We start from the raw sequence: 13,077 nt of genomic DNA, 5'->3' as shown, positions 1-13,077 counted from the left end.
CCAAGCGATAACTCGTCGATAAAAAATAAATAACACTCTAATAATGGTTCGTATCGATAATAAATGTTAAAAATCGATAACACTTCGATAAAAAATCGATAGCATACCCATTACCCTTCGACTAGTCGATCGATAAGGCACCGATAACTCGTCATAACGAACCGACAACGTTCAAAAAACCGATTAAAAACCGATAACTTGTGAATAATGATTGTTACCGGTAATACGTCACAGAAGCTCTTCTTAAATGGGCCCTTAATTATTTAAAAATGGCCTCAAAATCATTCCAACTTGGTTCCGAAAAAATCCGAAGTTGTTCCGAAAAGGTCTCGCAATAAATAACGGAAAACGTTACGAACCAATGCCGAGGTAGAACCTACATATTCATCAAAAGTTAGTAAGAGAATTGTACCAAAGTCATTCCAAATATATATGCCAAACTAATCACAAACCGGAAAGAAATTTTTGCGAAAAGAACCCCAACAAATCCACTACAAAACAATATTTCAAAACATTACAGACGAATTGTATTTTTAGAACTGATTATAACCAAATTCTTTATAACCTGAAATATGTTGCTCATACGCAGTGTTGATCCTTCTATTAAAGGCTTATAGTACAAAGCAGGAAAATCTTAATAGTAGTACGAAATTAAATATTTACATATTACTGATATAAGCAAATATGTATCTGTAAGGGTAAGCCTATTTAAGAAAGCTTTTGACATCCCAAAAGGTTAGATTTGCAATGAGATATGTGGTCAAACTTCTGCAGACCATAGTCATACAGCCCACATTAGGGTGGTTACAAAGTATATGGTGAATTTAAATTTTTGTTAAAAATATTATTAAGATCAAAATTAATACACATAAAATTATCTATCGAATGATATATGAGTGAAGTTCCTGGCATAAATGGTATCGCCTTTACTGACGAATCACTAAAATTTTTTCTGAAAAATCGCTGTTTTCCCAACTTTGACCTCAATGAGGCGCGTGTTAACATTATCGGATTGGCCTGAAACTTTGCAATAATCATTTTCTTATCTATTGGCATATTTTAGGAGGGTGCCCCGAAAGATAGAACAAAAATTAAAATTCACCATATACCTTGTGTAGGGTTCTTATTATCTTTATTTAACTTTGTGTTTTAGTTACTTTGAACTTTTTAATTTTTAAGTGTATTATCAATATTTTAAATTTCAATATTGATTTTCAATTTTCAAAAATTTTCATTGATGTGAAAAATAAAAAATATTGACGTATACTTTTAGGCTAATTAATAAAATATAGTATAAAGTTTAAAACGTGGTTTCAATCTCCACACTGGCGATCTTGTTTTAGTGATAAAGTGAATTAACTTTTGTGACATTGTTATGCAGAAATGGAAGTAAAAAAAAGTATATAACAAATAAGAGCAGACAAAAAAAAAAAAAGAGAAATATGTGCGAATTGTAATAAAATCATAACATATAACGAGCAAAAAAAAAGTCAATTGTGCAAAGTGAGAAGAATCTCAAACTAAAAATTAATTAACAAAACAACAGACATTCATTCCAGTTTACATCGGTCAAAAAGCATACACGCCGAATTGGAAATAGCTTAAACAAAAGCAAAACCAACAACAAGTATTTAATCAACAAAATATGAACATTTTGGTGTAACACTCGGACATTTACAACTGAACAATTACGCCATTATCTGCCATTGCATCACAGTTTTGCTCGCCGCAGCTGGTCAAACTATTGAAAATATATTTACAAGGTACATAAAAAATACGCGATATAGCCATAGCATCCAAGAAAATATTACAATCAATACGAAACGAATTTCGTATATCGTTACCCGAACGTTTACCTCACATAGAACCAATATCTGCAGAAAGTTTCATTAATTTCAACTCAGTACAAAGATTTGTAACACCGTACGAATTCCCATCAAGACCGTATATCCGGATTGAACGTGTATCAACAAGAATTTGTAGAATAATGTGCAGTTTTTTAAGCTGATCCAAATCACTACTTCGGTTGCTCTTATTAAATGCGATGTTAAATAACAACAACAAACAAAAATTAACTCATCAATATTGTATCATCCAACTATATTGAGGACACACAATCTCAACAAAGCCATTGCATAAACACAACTGTTATTTTTGAGTTCCCTGATTGAGCAGCTAAAACATCAAAAGCCATTGCATTAACAGCAACAAACTGCATATTCACAGAAAGTATTTTGGTGAACAGTTATATTTATATTATATGTGTTTATGTATGTATACTAATATATAGATATATTATTATTATTGTAAACTCTCTCTTTATAGAATTACTAGTTTATTTTACTGTATTGCTAGTTAACTCTCTTTTCATTTAATTTATTATGATTCGTTCACCACAACATAATACGCAAACATCTACATTTACTAACAATTTAAACGACACTTTGATAGATTTATCACATGACACTTCTCAACAACAAATTACAAATCCATATGCAAATGTTACTCAAAATGAAATTTTGTCAGTTTCAGTAAAACTTCCACAATTTTGGACTAATTGTCCGGAAGCATGGTTTATTCATGCCGAAACACAATTTAGTACTAAAAACATTACACAAGAAAACACTAAATACGAACACATCATTACAGCACTTCAGCAGGAAGTGATAATAACTATTTTGGATTTTATCCAAAATCCCCCCATTAATAACAAATTTACTGAACTTAAAAAAGTGTTGATAGAAAGACACTCACTTAGCGAAAATTCGAAACTTGATAAAATTTTAAACGATTCTGAGATGGATGATCGTAAGCCATCAGAATTTTATCGCTCATTAATTATATTAGCCGGATCAAATTTTAGCGAAAATATTTTAAAGAAAATTTGGATGCGTAAACCTCCTAAAAATTTGAGTATGATTTTAGCTAGTTCGAGTTCTAATAATATTACCGAATTAACAAAATTAGCAGATAATATTTGGGAAGTGATAAACAAATTTTCGGTTAATTATTTTTCGGATACAAAAGCACAAAATTCTGTTGTTGAAAACTTGGTTAAAACCACCTCTTTGGTGAGTGAAAATTTTCAGAAACTTTCTTTGAAGTTAGGTGAAATTAAAACAGAAATGTATCGGAATCAATCTAGGTCGCGTTCCAATTCTAGGAACAATTTTAGAAATTCTTTTAGGCGTCGTTCTAACTCGCGTAATAATCCAAATTGGTTGTGTAGATTTCACTACATATTTGGAAATAATGCTAGAAGTTGTGAACAACTTTGTTCTTATAACAAAAAACAAAGATTCAACAAACTAAATTCTTCCGTTCTTGCAGCGACGAACAGCGGAAATTTAGAATTTTCGACGCGTCGCTTATTTATTTTTGATAGAGAAAACAAACAAAATTTTTTAATTGATAGTGGAGCAGAAATTTCGGTATTACCCGCATCTAAATTTCCTCATACGAAACGTTCCGACATACATCTCACTGCAGCTAATGGCTCAACAATTGCCACTTACCAAAAGGCTTTTAAACGTAAATTTGGGTTTAAGACGTGAATTTCCCTTTACATTTTTGATTGCGGATATAGCCAAGCCAATAATTGGCGCTGATTTTCTTTGTAAATATGGTCTTCTTATAGATATTAAATATAAACGTTTAGTAGATCCATTAACCAATCTCTCAGTTAATACAGTATCCTACTTTTGTGATATTCCATTACCTAAATTATTTGTGGTTGACAATAAATTTACAAAATTATTAAAAGAGTTTCCGTCACTTATTTCAGAGCCAGATTATACTAAACCTGTTAAACATACAACAGTACATCGACTTGTAACAGAAGGAAGTCTTCCATTTTCTAAGCCCAGGCGCTTAGATCCGGTTAAATACAAAGTCGCGAAAACGGAGTTTGATTTCTTAGTTAAAACAGGCATTTGTCGGCCTTCAAATTCTTCATTAGCATCACCACTTCACCTTGTACCTAAAAAAGAGTTGAATGATTGGCTATTTAACTTTGTATTTTAGTTACTTTGAACTTTTTAATTTTTAAGTGTATTATCAATATTTTAAATTTCAATATTGATTTTCAATTTTCAAAAATTTTCATTGTTGTGAAAAATAAAAAATATTGACGTATACTTTTAGGCTAATTAATAAAATATAGTATAAAGTTTAAAACGTGGTTTCAATCTCCACACCTTGTAACCACCCTAGCCCACATCCATATGTCAAGTGAGGTAAAATTAGTTAGATAGCCAGTTTATAGCGAATTATGCATGGGGTAAACATTGCCAATAGCTGCAAGTAATGCAGAGCACCATACGCCTCCCCTATGGCTAAGTTAAAATGATCGCCGCATGTCAAACTTGAGTTCATTACAAACCCAAGGTTTGCAATTTTATGTACTATCATAATTTGGACGGTACATACCTACTATGTAGAGAAGTGGAATTCTTGTGTCAACCATCCCTTGAAGATGGCCAAAGCAAATGTTTTGTTAGAGTTAAGGCAAAGACTGTTACTACTAGCCCAAAGGAAAATAGATGAAATGTCAGCATTAATTACATATATAAAATTATCGCGAAACATTGAACATTGGTATAACTAGCTAAGCAACTGTCAACATTGGATAGACAGTTAAGCGTAATCAATGACGACGATGATGATGATCCATCGTAGTTAATCCACTAAAAACGTTTTCCGCCACTCATCGTTCCATCATTTACAACACCTCAGCCGACCGTTTTAGCTAACAACAATCCATTTACCGAAACATCACCTACCTATTCCCACGGTAGTTAGGGGTACCCATAAGCCCATCATCAGCCACCCCGTCTATAGCTACAATCCATGGGTTATTTTCGCACCAGTCAACCGATCACCGCTCACCTGTCCGGTTCCGCTCAGCAACCAGCGATTGAGTTATCAAGCATTCATCTCTTCATTATCTCAACTCACTATTTATAACTTTCCGTTGCGTTGTGTATGTGTATGTGTCTGACTTAAATAACAATAAAAATCAACGCTAATCGACAAAAGCCTCCTCACAACTTAGGTACGGTATATATGTATGTATGTATTTCATCTGCTAATTGACAGCACCTCTCATACATTTTTCCTTTTAAAACATCCGGTGCATAAATACTGAAATACAATATAAAACTTATTATGCATTATATTTTTTTATTCATACACATATAAACCCATTGTTGGTAGTATATGTACTATGTATGTAACTGTGTATATATGAATGTCTGTCTTTCAATTAATCGACATACGCGTGCAGCTGTTTGCTAATTTTAAATGCACGACAATAATTATTGCTCTAAATTTGCTTAAAGTATATACATATATATACATATGTGCGGCAATGGATGCGTGCGCATGTGTGTGGATGTGTGTGTGTTTGTTTGAGCGCAGCTTGAACTACCACTTTAAGAATCAATCGATAATATATGCCGAAGCAAATCATTTTTCAACATTGAAAGCATCAACCAAAGAGAAAAACAACCAACAACCAAACCATTGAAAAGGAAGAACTATGTATACTATGTACGGTAGCAACAACAACAACAACAAGAAATGCATCGACTGCAGCGACCATTGCTGAAGAGCCACTACAAAGAATAATGACGGCAGGATTAGGCAATGTCAAAGTACTTAAGAAATTTATGTTAAGTGAATGCGATGTAACAACAAATAAAATTGCAAAAATGCTTCAAACATACATACAAATGTGTAAGAGATAAGCAGTTGTATACTGGAAGCTCATATATTGAAATATTGGAAATATGCTCGTATATGTAACATATGTATATGTAAATCATGCTAATTACATATATGTTATCGAAATTTTAGGTAACTCATTTGCAGAAATTTCCAACCAAATTTAAGCTCGTAACAAATATCGTAGCCCAGCTTTAATTGAGACATTAAAAAATATAAAAAGTTGGAATTTCACCATAACAGTTGTAAGTCACTGCCAGTTTGAATATGATTATGGTTAGATAAGGTTGAACTGGCCGGTCTGTGAAGACCTTATATAGTGTGAATGAAATGAATCCATCCTTTGGCAAATACTAGAAGCTTTCTACGACCCATGCTACTTGCTCCTTCTAAATCTAGAATATGTATATAAAATGAGAAACGTTATATCGTTATTTTGAAAAAAAGCGTGAGTACCAAGTACTCGTGAAGGTCGATGTATAAACATGCAGGTGTATGTATGTGTCGGTTTGTAATCCGCTTGTTATCTCCGAGTCATCGGCTTCTTATTGGTTTCTTATCAGCTTGTAATCGTCGAGTTATAGATGAGTCATCGATTTTATATTGACATTTTATCGGTAGCTTTTTCATAACAAATCAATTAGTCGTCGATAAAACGCCAATAATAAATTGGTAATACTCCGATAAAAAATTAATAGCTTTTGGATAAAAAGTTGATAACTTTTAGATAACAACTCAATAATGTGATCACAAATAGATGAGTCTCGTAAAACAAATCGAAAACTTTTCGATAACAAAGCGATGAATGGTTAATAACACGTCGATATCAAATAACTTTTAACTTAAAAATCGCAAACTTTTCGATAAAAAATTGATAACTTTCTGATAATCAATCAATACATAATACGAAGATCATAAAACGATAACTATCTTAAAACAATTCAATAACCTTTCGATAACAAATCGATAAATGTTTGAAAATATGCAGCTAGCAATTTTTACCTTTTTGATTACATCTATAACTCTCTTTTAAAAGGTATCGAAAACTGTTCGATAACGAATCGATACATTTTCGGTAGCACGCCGATATCAATAAAGATAGCTTCTTGATAACTGCTTGATTGCGCTTCGAAAATTTTTGATAACAAATCGAGAACATGCCGATAACGAATTGGTAACAAACAACAATAACAAATCGATAAAATATTCATAACATAAATTAATATTCGACAACTTCAAAAAATTTATAACAAGCCCAAAGCTCGTGGTAATAAATCGATAATTCATCGCCAAGCATTTTATTGATGGCAAGTTTAAAACTCTTCGATAACAATTCGATAGCTCGCCGATAAAACACCCATGACAAATCGATAACTCATCGATAGGAAATGGATAAAACACCCTTTTACCGTCGATAACAAATGAATAACTCATCTATAAGAAATCGCTAGAGCTTCGATAACAATAAAATAACACGCCGTACAATTTCGGTTCCGGCTTCTTTTTTCTCTTCGGTTGTAACCTCAACTATTTTCCTACCTTTACTTTCCTTTCCTTTCTTTTCCTTTCCTTTCCTTTCCTTTTCTTTTCTTCCCTTTTCGTTTTTTTCTTTCCTTTCTTTTCATTCTTCTGTTTCTTTTTTTTTTCTTTCCTTTTCTTTCCTTTTCCTTTTTTCTTTTCTTTCCTTTTATTTACTTTTTTTCTTTACTTTTCTTTTATTTTCTTTCAATTTGACCATAACCATAAGCATTGTTATTATCATCCACATTACTATCGGCATTGTTTCTATATTTTTTTATTATATATACTATATATTTCTTTTTCTTCCTCCTTTCCTACTGTTTCATCTTCTTCACATTTATTTATTTTCCTTTGTCATTTCTCTTTCTCCTTTATATTTCATCGACTTTATTTTCTGTTTTCGCTTATACCAATTCCACCACGTACATTGTGTAGGGACTACATTCTGTATGCCCTCAAACCACACACCAATACCACTTACAATACCTACACCTACTTCCTATATTCTTAATAAAGCATAGATATCACTTTCATAGACTACGCTTACGCTAACATTATGGATTCCCCCATACCGTGAGCGAAGATGTTTACACATCCAAAATCAATTGAAGGGTTTTGTAGGACTAAATGCCAGTTATGCTATGCATCGAATCCTTTCTCGTCAACGCACGTAAGTCGTTTGTCACTGGGCATTTGACTTTCGTTTTCTGCACACTTTGATAGCCACATGCGGCACGAGCAAATGCTCAGAAAAGTAACGGAAATAAAAATGCAGTAGAATATCACAGATTAAACTAATTTTCCAGCTCAGCATTGCTGAATAACTAAAACAACAACAAGAAATTTAAAAAAATTAAAACAGCCGCAACAGAAAGTATCTCATCAGACAATCGTTCACCGCCCCCACACTCACACATTTGCCAACGAATAGGTGCTTCAGCACCCTACAGCATTGATGCAGCGCAACTATGAGAACCATACGAGCATTGCATGAGCCAATATTTGTGATGCTGCTACTGCTTGACGCTTCTACCACCATTGCAGCTGCTATTAAAGCTCCACATTAGCTAAGTTTAAATTCAAATCTCAATATTATAACTGTCAGTCAACGGCGGATGTTCAACGTATTAAGACGTGAAAAAAAGCAAAGCAAGTTAATATAAGAAAACTGCATATGAGAAAATTTATTCATAAAAAAAATTGTTTATTCTTCACAAAATTTTATTGAATAAGTCTGTTAAAAAAATTAATAATAATTGAAATGCATAAAAATGTTGAGAAGAGATTAAATTTTAATGCTAATAGAGCTTTTAACATTGTAAATAATTAATGTGTTACATAATTAGAACCGGGCAAATTTAAAGTGCTTCCCGAATATTCTGAGCATGCACGAATTGCGAAAAAATATATTGTTTTGTGATAGTGGCTTTGGGAATTGGCAAAAAATAAAGCTTCACACATTTTAATCAAAGTAATAAAAAAAAAATTAATTAGGTAAGCTAAACTTATTAAAGGTTATATAAGCTACATTACTGCATACTCTTTATATCTTTGCCAAAGCAAAAAAGGCAGTTAAATCTGATTAATTCATTTCAATGGAATTCAAAAATCAAAAGGTGTATCCGTTCAAGCGATATAAACTGTTTGACATTAGGACTTCCTATGCTGCTTACGATATTTACGTCACGTTCTGGTTTTCCAGATAATTGTATCTGAAAGTGCAGGAAACACATTTTTTTCCTAAATTAAATAAAAAGAAGTAAAGGTGTCTAAGTTTGGGTGTAACCGAACATTATATACTCAGCGTGAGCTTCAATTATACATTTCATTTCAGATAAATTACATTTCTACATAACACGTGGCACCGCCCGTTTAAAAAAAAGTATCTCCCCATTTCCTCTTACAATAAAACTTGATTCTTTACATTTTTACTAGAAATATTTTCTGCTATAAGGAAAATATGTGTATACAATTTCATTACGATATGTTAATTTTTCTTCGAGATATGGCTTCCGAAACACAGAAAATTGCTTAATCATAAAAGGGGCGGTGCCGCACCCATTTTCAAAAATTTTAGTGTTTTCCAATTTAATGTTATAATTCAATTTAGAAAGTAAAATTCTATTGATACAAAACTCTTTTTCGCTAAGATATAGCTTATTATTTGCGTCTACGACCCTTTTAGAAATCTTTTATATAAAAGTGGGCGTGGTCTTTAACCGATCTCGTCCATTTTTACTCGAAATATTTCCTGCTATAGAGAAAATCTGTGTACCCAATTTTATTACGATCTGTTAATTTTTCTTCGAGTTATGGCTCCCGAAACATAGAAAATTGCTTAGTCATAAGAGGGGCGGTGTCACGCCCATTTTTTAAATTTCAAGTTTTTCCTATTTATTGTTATACATCCACTTGGTAAATGAAATACCATTGATATAAAACTATATTTTGCAAGCATATAGCTTATTTTATTCGTCCACGACCCTTTTAAAAATCTTTTATATAAAAGTGGGCGAGGTCCTTAACCGATTTTGTTAATTATTCCTCAAAGCATTCCTTATAGTCAAGGCAACCTCTCCGCCGAATTTTGTTACGATAGGTCTAATAAGTTTTGATTTATGATTAATAATATTTGTCAAATTGATTTTATCACAAGTGGGCGGTGCCACGCCCATTTTAAACAATTTTTTCAAATTTTTATCAAGAGTCTCAATATCAGTACACATGATAAATTTCAACATTCTCGGTGTATTATTTACTAAATAATCAGGCTTTTTGTGCTTTCCAAAATGTTATATATATATAAAGTGGGCGTGGTTATCATCCGATTTCCCTCATTTTCAATACCAATCTGTTCTGGATTCAGGTAAGCTCGTGTACCAAATTGGGTGAAGATGTCTCAATATTTACTCAAGTTATCGTGTTAACGGGCAGACGCTTACAGCTTGCAAAACTTTTAAATTACCTTCTTTTAAAAGTGGGCGGGCCCATTATCCAAAATTTTCTAATTTTTTATTATGCGTCATAAGGTCAACCCACCTACAAAGTTTTATCGCTTTATCTGTCTTTGGTAATGAAAAAAGATCTTTATATCAATGGTATTTCATTTCCCAAGTGGATTTATAACAAAAATAGGAAAACACAGTTTAAATGTTTATATTTCAATTTTATTTGGTCGATATTTCGATCTCATTCTGAGATCATCCTCAGGAATTGTGGACAAAAACAACAATTAGTTAACATGTACGAAAAAAGAAAGCGTAGAAGTCAAATAATAATGAAAATATAAACAATTTAAAACACCGTAAGTATAAACAAATATCTGCAAAAACAACAGTACATAGAATGACGAACATAAAGACATAATCATTTGCATTAACATACAAATGTACATATGTACATATATATTGGTCATCCCACTGCATTTGTTGTGTTGAGCTGCAACTCTAACTAGAACAGTGTTGTTGCCTTAAAACTAATGCGGCAGTTACCCACGAACGTACGTAGAAAAAACGTGTCAGCTGACACGACCTATCTTATGAGTGTGCAATGTAAACGAAAACTCACCGACGTGCAACGCCCGTACGTACGTAGCCCGGAACGTAGAAATCAAAACAATTTTGATTTTTTCCGTAAGAACGTGTCAGCTGATCGCTCTCTCACTAGACAGAGTTGCCTAGTAAACTTTTGTGCGCTAATTTTTGACCGTTTGCAATTTTATGCAAAAACGCCTAATTAAAGTTTGAAAAATTATGGAAATAATTCGAAATAATTATGTAAAAGTGCTGATTATAAATATTTAATCTATTTATACTTATTTAATATGTATTCCGGCCTTTTACAATATCAAAAATTAAATTGGAAAAAGTTGATGTTTCCATAAGCATACATGCAAAATGGTCAGTGGCAACAGTGCTTATCTGTAAACAATACACACACAAATATGTTATGTACATGTACACAGACGCACACATTGAATCCTACGGGCTTGAGGGTTCGGTCAAACGTGTTTCGTACGACAAACGTCCGTACGTACGGCACACGTCGGTGGGTAACTGCCGCATTATGCATATTTGTGTGTGTATTGTTTACAGATAAGCACTGTTGCCATTGACCATTTTGCATGCATGCTTATGGTAACATCAACTTTTTGCAATTTAATTTTTGATATTGTAAAAGGCCGGAATACATATTAAATAAGTATAAATAGATTACATATTTATAATCTGCACTTTTACATAATTATTTCGAATTATTTTCACAATTTTTCAAACTTTAATTAGGCGTTTTTGCATAAAAGTGCAAACGGTCAAAAATTAGCGAAAAAAAGGTTACTAGGCAACTCTGTCTAGTGAGAGAGCGATCAGCTGACACGTTCTTACGGAAAAAATCAAAATTGTTTTGATTTCTACGTTCCGGGCTACGTACGTACGGGCGTTGCACGTCGATGAGTTTTCGTTTACATTGCACACTCATAAGATAGGTCGTGTCAGCTGACACGTTTTTGGTACGTACGTTCGTGAGTAACTGCCGCATAAGTCTCGGTAAACGCGCGCCAGCTGATCAGTGTCTATTTTATAATTCATTTTCGTGTCATTAGGGGTGTTCGTAATGTGCAGCATTTCTAAAGTATATCTTTTGCCGTAATTTTTCTCCTCGTGTAAAATGGATACATTATCGAAATCGGGATAATGCCCGGTATCTTTGCAATGTGATGACAATGCCGTCTTATTGTCCGAAAAACTGCTTCTTAATTTCACATTTGATCTGTGAGCGTAAATTCTTGTCTTGAGTTTCATTTTTGTTGTCCGCACATATACCTTATCGCATAACGGGTCCCACTAATATAAATATCGTGGTATTATTAGCTTGCGGTGTCTAGAAGACTTGGAAAATTTTAGTTTTTCATAAAGATAATTTGGTGTTTTGAATTCAATAAGTTTGAACATAAATATACAGTTTCGTGCAGCAATATAATCAAAAATACTGCATCCTAGATCTTTGCACCTCCATGTGGAGATGTGGTCATACTTTTTAAGGCCATAGACATAACGCGTTATACTATTAAATGCAACATCAATTTTATGGCTCGAAGCAGAATCTAATTGACTGTAGACAAGCTCAGAGTATGTTATGTGCAGCACAATCAATTGTATAGCTAACTTTTTTCTGGTCTCCAAAGGTGTAAAAGAAGCAGAAGCTCTTAAACGGGCAAAATGGAATAAACATTGCTTAGAATTTTATTAACGTGGTCAGTACAGGTCAACTTGGAGTTTATCACAAAACCCAAATTTTGAATCTTTTTAGTAAACGAGAGGGCACTATTTCCAACAAAGAGCTTTGGAATATCTTCAACATGTACAACGCTACTACTTATGGGCAACACATATGACTTTTCACCATTTAAGCATAGACAGTTTTCACAAGCCCATTTCCAGATTGCAGACAAGTCACTATTTATTTTATAACATAAATCTTCGACAAGGCCAACACGACTAGATAGGTATAACTGGATGTCATCAGCATATGCGTGGACATTTACGTGCTGACACACTGAGAAAACATCATTGACAAAAAGACTAAACAGAAGATGGCCAAGCACAGAGCCTTGTGGCACACCAGTAGGGACAACACGAGATTTGGGTGCAGAGTTTTTGCAAACTACCTTCTGGGTTCTTCCCTCCAGGTAACTGGCCATAAGCTCAACAGATGTAGTGGAGAACCCGAAGTAGAATTCGAGTTTTTTGCAAAGGAGGTTGTGCTGCAGTGAGTCAAAGGCCTTAGAAAAGTCAAGGAGGCACAAAAGGGTTAGGTCACTTTTGTCAAAACTAG

The 13,077-nt window shown here is 33.2% G+C and overlaps 1 protein-coding gene across 3 annotated transcripts in view; it reads left to right on the top strand.

Annotated features, from left to right (window-relative positions):
* The window catches only part of ort (ora transientless), a 234,170-nt gene that overhangs the window by 177,011 nt on the left and 44,082 nt on the right, over window positions 1-13,077 (top strand). Inside the window, exon 1 of one of the 3 annotated variants that reach the window (XM_067758174.1) lies at window positions 4,949-5,053. The exons of 1 other annotated variant lie outside the window; for it this stretch is intronic. The gene's annotated coding sequence lies outside the window, so the exon portion shown is untranslated. Of the gene's footprint in view, window positions 1-4,948; window positions 5,054-8,364; window positions 8,740-13,077 lie in introns of those variants that run through there. One more of the 3 variants, XM_067758173.1, reaches the window with a different exon arrangement.

This window comes from Eurosta solidaginis, chromosome 1 (genome assembly GCF_040869045.1).
Source record: "Eurosta solidaginis isolate ZX-2024a chromosome 1, ASM4086904v1, whole genome shotgun sequence".
Classification (NCBI taxonomy): domain Eukaryota; kingdom Metazoa; phylum Arthropoda; class Insecta; order Diptera; family Tephritidae; genus Eurosta; species Eurosta solidaginis.
The sequence above is the reverse complement of the archived record's forward strand: the minus strand, read 5'-3'. Positions and strand labels throughout refer to the sequence as shown.